This window comes from Octopus bimaculoides, chromosome 3 (genome assembly GCF_046866305.1).
Source record: "Octopus bimaculoides isolate indiv1 chromosome 3, ASM4686630v1, whole genome shotgun sequence".
Lineage (NCBI taxonomy): Eukaryota > Metazoa > Mollusca > Cephalopoda > Octopoda > Octopodidae > Octopus > Octopus bimaculoides.
This window is the reverse complement of record NC_142930.1, coordinates 34,623,677-34,642,822: the sequence shown is the minus strand read 5'-3', so window position 1 is coordinate 34,642,822 and position 19,146 is coordinate 34,623,677. Positions and strand designations below refer to the sequence as shown.

At 37.8% G+C, this 19,146-nt stretch overlaps 1 long non-coding RNA gene across 3 annotated transcripts; it reads right to left on the bottom strand.

Annotated features, from left to right (window-relative positions):
- Positions 1–11,445: 11,445 nt before the first annotated feature.
- On the bottom strand, positions 11,446–13,738 carry LOC106870931 (uncharacterized). 3 transcript variants are annotated; one of them, XR_001409607.3, is made up of 3 exons: positions 13,650–13,738; positions 12,537–12,664; positions 11,446–11,922 (listed from the first exon to the last, which is right to left on the bottom strand). It is a non-coding gene; the product is annotated as an uncharacterized LOC106870931 (long non-coding RNA). The 3 variants fall into 3 exon arrangements; XR_016240905.1 differs by lacking the exon at positions 13,650–13,738 and adding an exon at positions 13,034–13,601 and having other exon boundaries at positions 12,537–12,661; XR_001409606.3 differs by lacking the exon at positions 13,650–13,738 and adding an exon at positions 13,034–13,591.
- Between the last annotated feature and the right edge of the window lie 5,408 nt (positions 13,739–19,146).

Below are 19,146 nucleotides of genomic sequence, written 5' to 3'. Positions count from 1 at the left end.
AAGGTGTTTATAAGCCATTTAAAATAACACACAAAATCCGTTAGATTCACTTCAACATTTAAATTTAATTTGTCAAAATATTTTCGTCGCATTGAGACCGCGACCTGTTCACTGACAAAATTCTGTGCTGCATCTGAGCACATATATATATATATATATATATATATATATATATATATATATATACACACAAAAAAAAAAAGAGAAAAATTTTTTTAATGTGTAAGCATGTGTGAATAAGATGAAGAGGAGGAAGAAGAACAGCAACAACAAGAATAAAGAGAGAAGGATAAGAAGAAAAAGGTAAATGAAATAAAGAAAAAAACTAGAAATAAATATATAAGTAAAAATCAAAATAAAGATAAGACTAAGTGGAGAGGAGAGTTAAGTTCATCAAGAATAAAGAAATGGAATATTTTGGAGTAGCCAATATTGTGTCCTTGTTAAAAGATGACCTATGTGGTGCCTATTGATTTGAGGTCACCTTTCCAGTTCTTATAGGTGGTATGGTGTACACATATATACACACACACATATACATATATCTATATATAACTATATATACATACATATACACACACATATATAAGTATACATATACAAACATATCTTTTGACAAGAACAACTTTTGACCACTCCAAAATATCTCCTCCCCACTGTTCTCAGTTACTATTAGTAACTGGACCCCAGGACTTATTCTTTCTAAGCCTAATTTTATTCTTTCGGTCTCTTTTGCTGAATTGATAAGTTATGGAGATGTAAACACACCAACATCAATTGCCAAGCAATGGCAGGGGGAGAAACATAGACACACAAGTACATACATATATATATAACGGGCTTCTTTCAGTTTTCGTCAACCAAATACACTCACAAGGCTTTGGTCAGCCTGACGCTATAGTAGAAGACACTTACTCAAGGTGTCATGCAGTGAGACTGAACCCAGAATCATGTGGTTAGGAAGCAAGCTTCTTACCACGCAGCCACTCCTGTGCCTATATATATATATATATATATATATATATATATATATATATATATATATATATATATATATATATATATATATATATATATATATATATATATATATATATATATATATATATATATATATATATATATATATATATATATATATATATATATATATATATATATATATATATATATATATATATATATATATATATATATATATATATATATATATATATATATATATATATATATATATATATATATATATATATATATATATATATATATATATATATATATATATATATATATATATATATATATATATTGTTGTACTTGGGGATGGTCATATTGCCAGTTTAGCCAATAAAAACACACGCACTGTATATTTGGTGTTAATTTTTTTTTTTTTTTTTTTTTTTTTTTTTTCAGCTTTATATTACATTAATCTTAATCTTAATCTTATTTCGGCCAGAGTTCTTTCGTCACACTTCTGTGACCTCATCAGTGGTCCTTTGTTTCCTTCTTTCTTATGTGTGTCTCACCTTGCTAACTATCAGCCATTTTGTATTTTGTATTCCTATTGTATGTGTCTACGCATGCGTGTCCTTCAATGTGTCTGTGTCTTTTGTAAGTGCATGTGTGTATGGGGAGTGTCTGTATCACCTATATTCTCTGTTAATACGTGTTCATTTGTATTAGTTTTTATTTATTTATATGTTCATGTGTGTGTGTGTGTGTGTTTTTTTTTTTTTTTTTTTTTTAATGTGTTTAATTAAATTTTGTTAACGTATGTAGTATTTAATTCCATTTGTTTATCTATGTATTGTATTATACTTTGTTCCTATTATTGTTTTATGGGTAACATGTTGTCACATGCTGTGGTTTGTTAGTGGCGTATGTTAGTGTTCCATTCTAGTTTCCTATTCAGGCTAGGTTTCCCTTCTATTATGTGTGTAGCTTCAGTAATTTGTCTAAGTGCTGCATCACTGCTATGTGTAGATAAGATTTTAATTTCTATGTTGTTGATTGAGCCTCTATGTTCTTGCTCAGCGTGCTGGTACAGAACTGATGAGTTCTTCCCTTCCTTAAGTTCCCTCCAATGTTCGTTTGCCCGCTCCCCTATACTCCTTGCTGTTTCGCCTACATATGTCGTTGTCTTATTTCTGCATCGTCCCTCTGTACATCTTATACTATAGACCACATTTCTGGTTTTGCAGTTCGTTTGTGGGCTAAATCTACATACGATACAGTTCCTATCAGTGCAGGGGGTTCTACTGAAAGGGTATGTTCTACTGATAAGGGATTTGATAGGGTTGCCTGGCCTTTCAACAACCTTAATTCTTAGCTTAAGTTTGTCTAGGGCCCTTCTAAAGCGGTACGCCAGTTCGCCTCTAGGGGTGGTGTCGACGAACATGACGCTTTGGTACTTGTGGCTATTGTACCATGAGCTTGCCTTCCCTATTTTCTTCTTAGTTCTTTCTATGGTGTTCCATGATTTGCTCCTATAGAGTGGGCAAATCCCATTCCTATCGTTGCGTTTGATTGTTTCAAACTTCTTCATAGCTCCTTTGTAAACCCTGATCCTTTCTTTATGGCTGTAACCCGAGAACTGCATGCGGTGGACGAAATGTTGTATATGTCTCTTTAATTCTGTAGGGTCGCACATGCAGGAGACATTTCGCATTACTCTGACGAGGTCTGCCATCAATATGTTGAATTTGGCATTGTCCGCAATAGCCGAGTTCCGGTGGGTCAGGTACTTGGAGGCCATAGGTTTTGTATAGTGTGAATGGAGGATTCTGGTTTTATTGTTCTTAGTTTCTAGCCAGAGTTCAGTATCTAATACAGGTAATCTATGGTTAGGGTGTTTAGTAGGGTAGTCTATCGTAACTCTAATACTCTGGTGGATGGAGTTAGCTATTCGCTGGATGCTCTCCATAGTCTTAGTTTCTATTTCTATTTCAGGGGTACTCTCTTGTGGGGGTGTCTTTACCACTAAGTTGATATCATCGACATATCGCGAGTACACATTCACGAGTATGGAGTTCTGTGTCAGGCGTTCCTTAAGCCTTCTGTCCCACCATACCATGAAAAGATTGGCCACATCACCGGCGATACTAACCCCGATGGCCTCGTCCTGGGCGTATAATTTGTTGTTAAATTTAAAGGTGTGGCCTTTTAGGGTGACCTTTATACTAGCTCCTAGTGCATGTGCGATCATTTTCTTTACCTGGTGGATATTAGTGGGGGTCCGTATGGCTCTGGTCCATCCACTCCATCTCTCTATAGGGGTCTTCCTAGCCATAGAGGTAATTGTGGGTGGTCTACCTCTTAGACGTCTACTAGGGCAGAAATCTCTAAGGTCGTATCTATCTAGATATGCATCGTCATATGTCAATCTAAGTAGGAGGCCCAGTTCTTCTGTGTTGACTTTTTGGAACTCTACTTCGCTCTCGTTGATCATTTCCACGCACTTTTCCACTGCAAAATCCACGTCGATAGATGGGTATAGTGATACCACATCCATGCTACCCACTATACACCCTGTCAGGTTGCAAGTGTTGTTGCAGTCGTTGATCCTGCTGAGGAGATCTTCCGTGCTGTCACAGACATCAGGTGACATCTGGATTATGGGGCGTATGATCATTGAGAGGAAGCAGGAGATCCTGTAGTTACTAGCGACATTCGCTCCACAGACTGGTCTTGTTGGTGGTCCCACTACAGGATTAGTTGTTACTTTGTGGTCCTTACGGAGCCCATACAGCGTCGGGATATATATATATATATATATATATATATATATATATATAACCTCCCCTGTTCGAAGGTTATAAAGGACACAGGTTTCGTGTGTCACATAGCTAGCTAGAGGCGATGGCTTCTTGGAGCTAATTCACGGCAGCTTTCGTCCTAATTTTGGGACTGCCATGTTGGCTTGGCGATAACTATTAATTTCCAGTACCGCTGCCGTAGTCTCCTTTAGAGAGACTTAGAAATATTAATAACTCTATTTCTGAAAACCAGTGGATAGATTCCACTGAAATTAGATAAATAACCTTCGAGCAGATAGTCAGCAGCGCCGCCTGGCTAAGGCTTGGCTACTCTGCATTGACAAGGGGCAACACCCTGAAACTAGTCTAGTCTGCAGATGCCAAACCAGCAGGGGGACACTGCTGACCTCCCCTGTTCGAAGGTTATAAAGGACACAGGTTTCGTGTGTCACATAGCTAGCTAGAGGCGATGGCTTCTTGGAGCTAATTCACGGCAGCTTTCGTCCTAATTTTGGGACTGCCATGTTGGCTTGGCGATAACTATTAATTTCCAGTACCGCTGCCGTAGTCTCCTTTAGAGAGACTTAGAAATATTAATAACTCTATATATATATATATATATATATATATATATACATATACATATACATATATATATATATATATATATATATATATATATATATGTATATGTATATATATATATATATATATATATATATATATATATATATATATATATATATATATATATATATATATATATATATATCTGAAATATCTTTAAAAAAAAATATATCTACCCATCTATATCCAGAGATCTCCTCTTAAAGCCACTGAACTTCTCTAGGGCCCATACTGAAATCAACAAAGACATACACATTATCATGCATGCCAGAAGAACACTACTCTTCAGTAAGGGGTCTCTTTGGACCAAATGCACCAACCCAGGGGGCTCCTTTGACATGAGGAAATGGGTGCTTTTGACATTGTGGACTTACCTGACCTAGTTGGTTTCTTCATCCTAGACATACTAAAAAAGAAATTCCTTTCAACTAGCTTTGGCCTCTACAGGGACAACACACTGGCAATATCAAGCAGGGCTAATGGCCACATGCTAGATAGGCACAGAAAGGACTTCACAAGCACTATGAACTCCCTCGGACTGAAGGTAACTATAGAGACCAACCTGATAATGGTAGATTTCCTTGATGTGACCCTGGACCTGGAATCAAGTGCCTATAGGCCCTTTAGGAAAGCAAATGAAAAGTTGTCATACATTAACACAGGTTTCTGCCATTCAGCCATAGTGTTCAGGAACCTAGTTAAGGGCGTCAGCAGGAGAATCTCCAGCTTGTCTTCAAGCAAAGAGATTTTTTATGCTGCTGCCCCTTACTACAACCAGGCTCTGGCTGCCAGTAGTTTCAAGGGTATTATTGGTTACATAACAGAACCTAATCACACCAAAAGTTTACATCGCCATTCTCTTTAAACGTTAAGACTAGAGTAGGTAAGCTCTTCCAGATGATGATAGTTACAGAGAGGGTCATAGCCCAACTAATTAGGGAGAGAGTTAGCCTAGATGAGATGTAGTTCGGTTTTATGCCAGGCAGAAGCACCACTGAGGTTATATTTCTGGTAAGGCAACTGCAGGAGGAATACCTAGCCAAAGATAAACCTTTGTACTTGGCTTTTGTTGACTTGAAGAAAGCCTTTAACAGGGTACCCCGATCCCTTATCTGGTGGTCAATCCAGAAACTGGGGATAGATGAGTGGCTGGTAAGAGCTGTACAAGCCCCATACAGGGATGCTGTCAGTAAGGTGAGGGTTGGCAATGAGTATCGTGAAGAATTCCAAGTAGAAGTAGGGGTTCACCAAGGATCAGTCCTCAACCCGCTCTTATTCATTGTAGTCCTCCAGGCAATAACAGAAGAATTCAAGACAGGCTGCCCCTGGGAGCTCCTCTATGCCGATGACCTTGCTCTAATAGCCGAATCATTGCCAGAACTGGAATCATTGCAGAAGTTTAGGGTGTGGAAGCAAGGTTTAGAATCAAAGGGTTTTTAGGTTAACCTAGCAAAAATCAAAGTCTTAGTAAGTAGGAAGGCTGTCAGAACACAACCACCTTCAGGTAGTTGGCTCGTCTCGATCTGTAGAAAAGGCGTGAGTAGAAACTCCATACGATGTGTCCGGTGTAAACTATGGACACAAAAGGTGCAGCAATATCAAAGGAGGGTTAACCGGGAAAATAGATTTTGTGTGTGGCAGATGCACTGGGACAATAAACACTGAAGATGTACAGAAAACTGATTCCATCACATACCAGGGTGAGAAACTAGAAGTAGTTAATAGCTTCTGCTACCTAGGCAACCAAGTTTGTAGTGGGGACGGTTACTCTGAGAGCGTAGCAACTAGAGTAAGAATAGCCTGGGCAAAGTTCAGGGAGCTCCTACTTCTGCTGGCAACTAAGGGTCTCTCGCTCAGGGTGAAAGGTAGACTGTATGATGCATGTGTGCGAACTGCCTTGCTACACGGCAGTGAAACATGGGCCATGAATGCTGAGAACATGCGTAGGCTTGAAAGAAATGAAGCTAGTATGCTCGGCTGGATGTGTAATGTCAGTGTGCATACATAACAGAGTGTAAGCGCCCTGAGAGAAATGTTGGACATAAGAAGCATCAAATATGGTGTGCAAGAGAAGCGACTGCGCTGGTATGGTCACATGTGACATATGAATGAGGAAAGCTGTGTGAGGAAGTGCCACTCTCTAACTGTAGAAGGAACCTGTGGAAGAGGTAGAACCAGGAAGATATGAGATGAGGTGGTGAAGCATGACCTTCGAACATTGGGCCTCACAGAGGCAATGACAGGAGACCGGGACCTTTAGAGATATGCTGGCAACTAAAGTGAGATCGCAGCCACGCATGTCCGGCCCTGTTAAGAATACCCTGATGCGTCGGGCAATATGATATGCTTGAGAAGACCTGTTGTGTCAAATAAGACCAATATCGTAGCTGGGGTTGGTGCCCCTGGATGACTCCCGTGCCGGTGGCACGTAAAAAGCATCATCCGAACATGGTCGATGCCAGGTCTGCCTGATTGGCTCCCAAGCCCGTGGGGCAGGTAAAAAGCACCAACAGATTGTGACTGATGCCAGTACCCCCAGACTGGCTCCTGTGCCGGTGACACATAAAAAGCACCATCCGAACGTGATCGTTGCCAGGCCCGCCTGACTGGTTCCTGTGTTGGTGGCATGTAAAAAGCACCCACTACACTCTCGGGGTTGTTGGCGTTAGGAAGGGCATCCAGCTGTATAAACATTGCCAGATCAGATTGGAGCCTGGTGCAACCGCTGGCTTTCCAGACCTCAGTCAAACCGTCCAACCCATGCCAGCATGGAAAACGGACGTTAAACGATGATGATGATGACAGACACTTCCTCCGTACCAATAGATTCAACAAAATATTTAATAGACATACACTGAGATATTATCCTTTAGCTGTCACCTAATGTAAAAAGATTTTAGTAGGTAGGCCCAGACCCAAGGCTGAAGCAGGATGCTCATGCAGGGGTAACACAATTTGTCCACTAAACAGCCCCATGCAATAAGGAAACAGTTGTTTATAAGGCAGAAGTAACAGCAACAGGACCCAATGGACAACTGAGCATGTGGAAGTATGTGGAGGCAACGGAAGGCTCCTTCAGAACCCGTTTTAATAACCACAAGTCCTCTTTCAACATCCCAGAGAGATGTAATACCACAACCCTAGCCAAGCATGTCTGGGCTTTGAAAGAAAGTGCCACGGAGTACAGCATATAGTGGAGGATCCTAGAAAGATGCAAATCATATTTCATTTACAAGTAGTGCAGATTATGCCAGGCTGGGAAGAGAGCAATTTTAAAAGGTACCCAATGCCCAGATGTTTACCTGAATAGCAGAAGTGAGATGTTTAATTCTTACCCGTCTGAAAGGAAGTACAGTCTATCGTATCACCATGCTCCACAATGACTGCCTCAGCCTTCCGCAAACAACCTTCCACCAATGCCCTCGGGCCCAGTAAAAATAGTTTGACCAAAGCACACACTAATGCACCCATGTACACACACACATCCCTATAAGACAGATACCCCACAAAATAAACTTCTACTACCCCCAACACATACGCCTTCACACAAATTGTACCCCCACTTATACAGAGACCCCACACACACATTACACACTGCACGCTAACATAACCCCCCTCCCCCGACTTTATCCTTTACAGAAAGAAAACAGACCAAAGAACACAGCTACTAGCGGACTTTGTAGAAACTGATAACTGACAACACCAGCTATGAACTGTCCTGGCTTTCTAGGAGGTGTGGATTGTGCTCGGAAAAATCCCTGTCTATTCTACTTACTAGGGAAAGAGTAATTAGTAAACTAACGGAACGGAATGCACGATGCTTATACGCTAAGAGAGCGACCTTCACCCACTACAGCCCTGTAAACGCAGCACCCTTACTACCATAACTCACAAAGCACTATGAACCCCGTACTAGGATTGCACTGACGGATATATCTGTCTATATCTTTTCTACTATAGGCACAAGGTCCTAGACCATTATATTAGCTGAACCTCTCGCTTCATGGCCCTCAACCTACCGACGGACCAACCGATTGGTCTATATTCCGTCAATCCTACTTTCCCAGCGACCAATCGACTGGTACATTTGTTTGCATTTGCAATTTAATTGGATGCTCTATTTTAATGTTTCGTACAACTCACAATGTCACCGTGACACAGCTTGGAAAACAGGAAATAGATACCTTGAGATAATGAGAGAGCTTCTACTCTGTGAAATCGATCGATTTGTTAGAAATGGCAATCGAATTTCTCTACTCCCACATCATGCTTCCTCAAAATTAGAAAGACACATTTAATACAAATCACTGAATTGAAGCATGGAAATGAAAGGATCTTTTCCGTTTGGCTGCCAGATTGTCAAACAGATTATTACCTCCGCCAAGGAAGGAGGTTATGTTTTCATCGGCGTTGGTTTGTCCGTCTGTGTGCAAAATAACTCAAAAAGTTGTCAACAGTATTTAATGAAACTTGCAGGAAAAGTTGGTAACGACAAAAGGAATAGATGATGACATTTTGGTAGTGATCCGGGAATTTTTATGGATTCTTGAAGGATTTTTCATTTGTTATATTTACTTTACGTGAAGTATTACAATGTTACATTCTTTGATTATCTTCCTTGAAAACACATCGTTTCCACGTAACCTGTGGTGGCGTTGCTGTTTAGAGACAGTGTTGCTGATGACGATGGTCGAGATAAGTATGAGAGGAGGATAAAATAGTATCGGTGGTTATAATGGCAACAGGAGCGGTGTGATGTGTGATGCTGAGGTGATGGTGGTAATAGTGGTGTTGATGATAGTGTTAGTTGTGTGATGGTGGTATTGCAGTGGTTATACTGGTTGTGGTGGTGAAAGTGACTGTCAAGGTAACCGTCATGATAACATTGATGGCGGTGTATATGGTTGAAGTGGAAGCAATGACAATGCTGCTGGTGATGTTGGTGGTTGTGAACTGCTTCAGATGATTCCTGTTTTTAAAGGGGTTTTTATTTCTTAAAATCATATGGCTGTGTTATTTTTTTTTACCCGGGCCAATGAGGTTATGTCTTTGCCGGCGTTGGTTTGGGAAAATGGGCGATTTTCAGCATGCGTGTATATGGGTGGAAATGAGCTGCTTAGCGGAGGTCTGCGCTCTCTGAGTGCTTTTCTGGTTTAATAAGTGACTTTTGAGTATTTACAAATTCGTTTGACTTATTCGGGATACTAAAACCTATTTTTGTATCTTTCCTCGAATTGCTTTGGCTTCTTTATTAATCCTGCAGATATATGAACCTGTTTCATCATAGGTATGCACAATTCAGGCTTGTGGGGCTAAACAAATACATCTGTAGTGAAACTAACACCTCGATAGCCATTATATACAAAGAAGCCATCTTCTCTCGCTGTTATAAATATATTCAAGTTCAGGCGTAGTAGAAAACATCTTTCCCTGTCATCACATGACTAATTATTATTTGAAGCGGCAACTGCTTCGTACCGTTCCCGCCAGAACGCAAACTGACCAATCACAGCTGCTAATAAGGTCACGTGATAGTGTTTTTCTAATACCTCTCTGGAGCCCCTATTTTGCTTTAAATAGCCTAAATTCAGCTGCAAAATTCGTCTCTTAGAGACCTGTTCCGTGTACCACACAGAGCAGCAGCAGCAGTTCCAGCGACGACATCAACAGCATCTCCAACGACGACTACCAGCATCGTCGCCGCCAGTCAACACGACACTACGACCACCACTATCGTCGCCGCCAGCGTCAACACCACTTCAACTACGAACTACAAGATTCGCCACCGACGTCGCCAACATCGTCAACACGACTTTCCACGTACACCAGCTACCAAACTACCGCGGCACATCTCTCTTCGATTCTGTTTGTGTGATTCATCTTCACCACGATAAATAACAGACAAGAACCTAGCCTGCGACGAACATCTGTATTCCAGAACCCGGTTCGGCATGGAAGCCCTAACATCACGACGAGTGATCGCTCTGCCACACACGCCTCAACTTCTTACATACAGACTGTTACTATTGTGTACTCTAAGAACTGGCAAATTCTTATATGTGTTACTGACTCTTTTTTCTATCTGCTGTATCTCACGCATACACATACATGTATCACTTACACACTCTTTTCTTTACACGACGGCCTGTCTTTTATTATGTTTTAATATGTCGCATTCACACTCACACACAGACATACATTATAAGGCAACAATAAATAATACTGTTATTCATCTTTATCGGTTGTGTTCTATCGTCTTCCTTTACTGGCATTTACGAATTCACGATGTTATCGAAGTATAACATATATATATCATCTTTGATATAATTTTGTGTTCGACCGTGTGACGCGTTTAATAAAAGGAGCCCTGTTTTTCCATTCGTCACCATTTCTCCTTTTTGGGTTCGCACGGTCGTTCTTACACATCAACAGTAACACTTTCTTTCAGTTAACAAATATCATAAAATTACGTCCCTGTTCTGCTGGATCTTACATCTAACACGGTGTTAACAGGTACTGATTAGAAATAAAAAATGCTGTTATACGGTACCTTATATATCTTGTGGCCATTCACAACATTTCCTAACAATATAATGATAAATTATTTATGCGGAAGATAGACTGCTGCTGTTAAGTCATAAACAGAACAATAGTAATTGTAAATGGTCTGAAATTTCGACGAAAATATTTTCATATCTACTTGCCTGTTAGCATGAGGTTCAGAGTCTTTACACACACACACACACAGACACACACACCTGTGTATAGATAACAATAATTATTGTTTCATTGTTTCATATTCAAAATAGTTTATATTTCTAAAATGTTCATACGTTATGCTATAAACCGAACTGTTAAATTTTGCTTTTATAATGATTGCATATATTTTGAATTTTATACAAATTAACAGCCAGGTTCATAGAGCATAATACCTGAATGCTTTAGTACTGTTGTGAAGTTCATTGTTGTGATGGCTGTTTGTTGGTTGTGTGTTGTATTATTGGAAACCATCGTAGTGTGGTCTAGCTGGCAGCAGGTATTATAAAAAAGCAAACTCATGAACTTTTAGTTTTATATATTTATTGCTGGACATGATTTACTGCATTGGCTCATTACAAAAGAAAGATGTTGATGATATAACCATTAACTGGGAGGGGAGAACCGCGCTGTGTCTATTAGAAACCTAGCTGTTATACATTGTGTGTCAGTACCCGAAGTTGTTTCTTGCTCAAGGTGGTCTGTCCGAGTACCCGATATGGTTTGGTCTAAGCCTTCTGTGAGTGTCTGAAGTGGTCAACGCGAGTGTCCAGGGCCGTCAGATCATAACGGTCTCTCGAAGTTGCTTGAGTGAGTAAGGCGCCAAACGGCTTTTCTAGGGTGAAAATGGAGTGAATTTTAGGTAATCTGAGGAGCTGTATCGCGCCACAACTCCATGTTGATTAGTTGGTTTATACATCAATCACGTAAAACTGTGGTGGCTCACTCGTGATCTTTAACTGAATATCTTGCGGTTGAGGTTCAAATCTCTATGGAATTTAAACTAGATTAAATATAAAACAACAAATTTTCTTTCTTCAATGACATTTGAAACTGCGTTTGAACTTAAACACTTTTTTTTTTACTTCTTTGTTCGTGAGGGATTTTAATTATGACAGTATCCCAGTAAATATACTGTCTAAATATTCTGTGTGATATATAATTGTCTCACAGTTATTGTTAAAGATTCTGGAAGTGTACTTATAGAAAACATGCTCTGAAAGCAAAATATACAAATTATCGTATTTTTCTTAGTATTTGAAACCGCATACTAATTTTTTGGAGATCTAATTGTTAAATGAAGAGTTTGAATTACCTTTTTAAATTTCAAAAGAGTCCCTATACAATATCCATGGTCCAATCACGTGCCAGGATCTTAAAAGTATCGTTTGCTATATTTGCACAACATATCACAAAATTCCCCAGAGATGTTTCTTCGATGACGCAGTTTAGAGTACATTTGGTAGAGGTTTGAAACAAGAAGACAAGTCTCTTTTATGTATCTGTTCATCATCGAATTCTAAGTAATTTTAGCATAATCATCAAGACAATATTACAGAAGACATATATCAAGCATTGCAGGAGTTAAAAAAAAGGAAACTAACACCTATAGATTACCTTTGTCACGAACAATCAAACACTGATCTTCACTGAAAATAATGTACAGTCCATAGCTGTCAAGGGCATTGGATAGTGTGTACTACCAACTATGATTCTCAGTCGAGAGGCTCATTAGGCAACAGCTACTGGAAATCACAAAAATAAAATTACCAATAAACAGTTTTAAAAGCTTCACACATCATAGAATAAAAAAAAATTCCCCTTTAGACCTGTATATGGATTAAGAGCACGGGCTACTAACCCCAAGATTCCGAGTTCGATTCCAGGCAGTGACCTGAATAATAATAATAATAATAATAATAACATCGAAAAATACCTTAGGAATGAGAACCCAGATTCGAAATTTCCCCCAAGATGAAGGCTGGAGGATATATCAGCCGAAACTTTGTGTTAACAACAAACAAGATGAGGACAAATATCCGTCAAATGTAAATAATGTACATAATTCCTCATCTCTTAAATATAGAACTGTATAAACTAATGAATGTTCTTACTTTCAGTTGTCGGTTGTCGATCACACGCCGAAGTAGCACCCTTTAATGTCCATATAATCGAAGCTACTTTGTTGAAAGTTTGTACCAAAGGAAAAGAGGTTTTCGTTCAACACATTTCTCTAATCAAATATGGCGTTTCAGTTCAAGCGCATTTAGTTTCCAATGATGCTGCTTTCCCCCTAAGACTATTAACAAGTCTCAAGGACATTCAGGGTTGCTGAAGTTGAATTGACAATTATGTTTCTTTCCTGGTTAACTCTGTTATATGTTCACGCGCGTGTGAAGCGGATATCCTTTCATCAGAACGCCAGTCTATAGAATAAGAAAAGTTCTCCACCCCATAACCCTTACGGAATAAAACATCAGTTAGAATTGCTTTTGCTTTGTGTTGCATATCAAATTAGAATTACAAGAAAACATACAAAGTTAAATATAAAGAGAATAATTTTGTAAATCACAAAAATAAAATTATCAATAAACAGTTTTAAAAGCTTCACACATCATAGAATAAAAAAAAAAATTCCTTTTTAAACTTGTATATGGATTACAACATAAAATACAAAATGATCTATATTAAAGCTTGCTATAAACATAACGGAAAAAGAAAACTTGGTACCTGGGCAACGCTCGATGCCTCAATGTGTGAGTGTAGTGACGTCATTTGGCGCCAAAATACAGTCGCCATTACTGCGTTTTCATCCACGCATGCGCAGGGAATAGTTCCAGAAGGAACACAGGAAGAGTCCCATGCGCATGCGTGGAATTCAACATCTAAACGTTCCCGCTCTTTTCATTCTCTTTCTCGGTCGGCCGGCCATGAGCGTGGTCATGCCAAGCTGTCTCTCCAACATTCCAACTCTGGGGACAGCTCACAACAACATTCCGGCGTCTCAGCAACCAAGATTAAAGCTGCCTATTTTCACCATAAATAAATATTGTTGTGTTGATAGTTCAGAGTTCTGCGTTTCGTTGTTCTTTTGAATTTAATATAGGAAAGCAGGTGTACACCTAATGGTGTATAGCCACTTTCCTATATGAGTATGTGTGTGTTTAAGTGAGGCTTAGTATAGTGTATGAGGTACGACTACTCCAAAGAAGGAAATTTCATCGCACACTATTGTGAATGTTGGAAAGCTTGTTAATTCACAGAAACTCGTTGTTTAATTCCGTAAGAGTAATCTGGGATTCTTTCAGTTTTAATTTATTTGCATCTAATGAAGGTAGTCAACTCGTGCAGATTAGTTAAGGATGAGTTTGGACGAGTGCGCAGAGTATATAATAATACGTGTCTGTTTCTGTGTTAAGAAAAATAATATGTTGATAAATAAAATTTGTAAATCAGAGGGAGGGTGTGAAAATGGATTAGTATTTTGTTTTCCTTTTATCTATGTGAAAATGAGTGCAAGATACACTGCAGCTCCTGACAGAGAATCTGTCACAGATCTTGGGACCCGGTGTATTAGTGTTAAAACGATTTTGTAGTTAGCAGTAACTTGGAGGAATTTGAAATATGAACAATTACAATATTTTAGAATGCTTTTACAAATTCCTTCGATTCGAATTTCTCTTTCTGCTTCTATTATTTTTGTTCATATAAATTTCAGCTTATGAAAACGATCTCAGTTTTGTCAATCTGAAATTTGAGGTGAAAAATACGAATTATTTAAATAAATAAATAAATAAATAAATAGAATAGAAATTTTCTTTTAAAAAATGCACAGTATCATTAAGCAATAATTGAAAAGTTAATAATGGAGTTTTTGTGTTTTTAGATATGACTAAAATGACCTTTTCAGGATGTAATTGATCCGGTTTCAACATACGGATTCAAATCATTTGGTAAACAAGTATGATTTCGATTAAAAAATTGTAAACATAATTCATAATAATACATTAAAAAAAAAAAAAGTAAATTGATGGAAATTGATAACACGGTTGTGGTTTTTATACTCTTTCTCTTTTACTCTTTTACTTGTTTCAGTCACTTGACTGCGGCCATGCTGGAGTACCGCCTTTAGTCGAACAAATCGACCCCAGGACTTATTCTTTGGAAGCCTAGTACTTATTCTATCAGTCTCTTATGCCGAACCGCTAAGTTGCGGGGACGTAAACACACCACCATCGGTTGTCAAGTGATGCTGGGGGGACAAACACAGACACACAAACATAAACACACACATACATATATATACATATACAGGATCTTGTTCAAAACGGGGGCACCAGTTTTCATTTATGTTTTATGTAGTGTTTTTGGTACCGAAAGACTTTCAAACTTCGTATACTTATCTAGGATCTATTTTAAAACGGGGGCCACATTTTTCATTAATGTTTTACGTAGTGTTTTTGGTACGGAAAGACTTTCAAACTTCGTATACTTATCTATTTTGTGTTATAGAACAGAAAAATATTTTTGTATTCGAATTTATTTCATGTAAAAAATTGTCTTATTTCGATAATTTCAACCAATCACTGACAAGTATTCAGTTGTTTATATTTACTCCTTTGGCTGATTAAGCGGTGTAAAGCGTATTTAATCTCCATACCTTCGTTTTATTTGCTTTTTTCATTTTAAATTTGCTTTAACCCTAACCCTAACCCTAGGGTTAGGGTTAGGGTTAGGGTTAGGGTTAGGATTAGGGTTAGGGTTAATTGTTTCAAAATCGTTTGTTTATGTAGTCGGCACTTAATGTATATCGGCTGAATGGACGTCAGTGATTGGTTGAAATTACAGAAATACGACAACTTTAACATGGAATAACTTATGGATTTCTTTTTTTTTAAAGAAGACTAAGAGTAAAATATGTTTTATATGACACATTCTACCAGTGTTCCAAGTTTCAAAGTGTTTCGTTAATGAAAAATGTGGCCCCCGTTTTAAAAAAGATCCCTTATCTATTTTGTGTTATACAACAGAAAAAAAATTTTGTATTCGAATTTATTTCATGTAAAAATTGTCTTATTTCGATAATTTCAACCAATCACTGACAAGTATTCAGCTGTTTACAGTTACTCCTAAGCGGTGTAAAGCGTATTTAATCTCCATTACTTCTGATATTTTGCAGAGGCAACACACGTGTGTTCGTTTTCCCTACCCCTAACCCTAATTAACTTGCTCCTTCCCTCAAAAACCATGCCTTGTGCTTATAATAGAAAGGTTTATTAGCTACTGCCAATATGCTTCAGCCATTTTTTGACAAGGAAATAATAATTTTATCACCGCCAAAATCGTTTGACAATCGTTTGTTTACGTAGTCAGCACTTACTGTTATTCGGCTGAATGGACGTCAGTCATTCGTTGAAATTACAGAAATACGACAACTTTAACATGAAATAACTTGCGATGTACGTTTTTTTGTTAAGAAGATTAAGAGGAAAAGATGTTTTATATGACACATTCTACCAGTGTCCCAAGTTTCAAAGTGTTTCGTTAAGAAAATACTGGTGCCCCCGTTTTGAACAAGATCCCATATACATATATACGACGGGCTTCTTTCAGTTTCCGTCTACCAAATCCACTCACAAGGCTTTGGTCGGCCTATAGTAGGAGACACTTGCCAAGGTGCCACGCAGTGGGAATGAACCCGGAACCATGTGGTTGGTCACACAGCCACTCTTGCGCGTACCTGTATTTTTTAAAAAACTTTGTTAGTCCTTTTACAGGGTGGCGCACGAAAAGGTAGCCCGGGTTCCGTAGCATAGTGTAAATATAGAAATAAATTTACACGCGCGAAAAAGCACCCAGCCTTTCGTTTGCAAGTGACTTTGTTTATATTTCGACTGTTGGTATCTGCTATTCAGAAGCCATGTACAATAATACACTCGTTTAATGTTGTCATCCACTTTTAATTGTTGTACACATACATGTGAAATGAATTGGCTTTAACTTGATACTTTTCCTCACCCGTTGGCATGACCTCCTGCGGATCTTTATGGTTTGACGGCCAACACTTGTTTTCTTAACGAAACACTTTCAAACTTGGGATACTGGTAGAATGTGTCATATAAAACATCTTTTTCTCTTAGCCTTCTTAACAAAAATTACTTCTTAATAAGTTATTTCATGTTAAAGTTGTCGTATTTCTGTAATTTCAACCAATCACTGACGTCTATTCAGCTGAATACAGTTAGTGCTGTTCGGTGTCAAGTGTGTTATTCCCTGTTTAAATATATCATTATTCCCTAGTAAGGGTTTAGGGTTTTAGGGTTAGGGTTCGGGTTTTAGAGTTAGGGCTAGGGTTAGGGTTTTTACATGAAATAACTTCGAATACAAAATTTTTTATCTGGTCTATAACACAAAATATACAAGTATTCGAAGTTTGAAAGTGTTTCGGTACCAAAAACACTACATAAAAAAATGTTGGCCGTCAAACCATAAGGATCCCTTTCCGCTACTGAGTACGTCATCTAGCAGAAAAGGCTAGATACAATCTTACAATCAACTAATGTGGTGAGGATGCGGTGAAAATTTCGTAGCAAACAGTCGACTAGTGTGCCGTCTTAGTTCAGCGGTTACAAACGGTCGAAATAATACAATGACACTTGCAAAAGAAATGTTCAGTTCTTTTCTGTGTATGTAAATTTATATCTGTATTTACACTATGCTATGGAAGCCAGGATGCTTTTTCGGGCGTCACCCTATGTAAGCTGCCCTCTTCAAACTATTTTCAAGGAAAATGATTTAAAGGTTGTTTCCAACATAATTTTCTCTTACACCAGAGATATTTTACATGTTTATTAGTAGTCCCTATGTTATAAAGCCAATACGTTGCAGAGAGCAAGAGTTATTTTTTAATGACTATTACCAGTTATATATTTTTATACAGCAGCGTTTTGTGACAAAATTTTAATGGTAACACCTTCAAATTATAAATCCTTAGCATCTGCATTGATTACATTTTAGGAGTTTTCCTAAATCTATTATTAGTCCCCAAATCTAAACAAACGCAAGCATTTAGGACTAAGTACACATTGGAATGATTGAGAAATGTTTCTTATAACGCTACTAAAGAGAATGGATTCTTTTGTATACACCAATTCACTGTAAAGATGATAATATCGCAAATTGCTTAGCTACGTTCCTTTTGCATAAAGTGACATTTTTATTGGCAAAAAAGTACGTGTAATTGAATCACCTTCTATATCTTTCATGGGATCCTAACGGAACAAAGCTGAAGTCAAAGCTAAATAATACCAATAGACTACCGCTTTTCCACACTCATCATCACCAACAGAGATTAATTAATGAAATTAACGATCAAAATAAACAAAAAACCGAAAAATTAAATTACTGTGGTTTCCATCTTGTAAAATATTGCTAAGTCATTCAATTCTTATTATATTTCCTTGAACTCGTTTCGTAATTGCATTTTCCTTTTATCAAATTTTCACTGCCGGTTGGTGCTTTTAGCCAACAATCGTGTGAGCTGTAAGAACAATAATAATAAATACATGAATAAATAAATAAAATATAACAGTAATACTAAATGAAAAGTAATATAAAGAGAAGAAATCTAAACAATTGTAATATTTTGCTTATTGTGTATGAGTGCTAGAAACATTTACTTCAAGGTTTTGTTACTGTCACTGTATAGAAATTGTAAACTAAATAAATAAATAGAGAAGGAGAGAGAGAGGGGGTAGAGAGGATGGATGGAGTAGTTATTTGGAACATGGGTTAAATTGCATCATCCATTTTCAGAAGAAACGAAAAATCTGTTGAGGACTATGCTGCTATCTTGTGACAGCTTCTCATACCACCTTTCAGTCATATTGGTATTAAGCTGATGTAGAAAGTTTTCAAGCCAACATAAAGATTTCTGTATTTTTCACATCTTAAAGTATAATTTTGATTTGTTAGGATTATTCGGTTTGTTTAGAAAATACTGTAGTTAGGAATGAATGTTTTTCGTGTACTGATTGTTGAGTAGAAAGTAACTGGAATTGGGAAGAAAATAATTTGCCTGTTCTAATTTGTGATGTGTACACGGCATATGTTGTAGTCTTTATTATATGGGGCTAGTTGGAACGTGATAAAAAAGGGTTACTTGGAAAATGTTGTAACTCCGTTATAACAAGTACACTATTACATGTAGTAACACGTACTCCAGCAT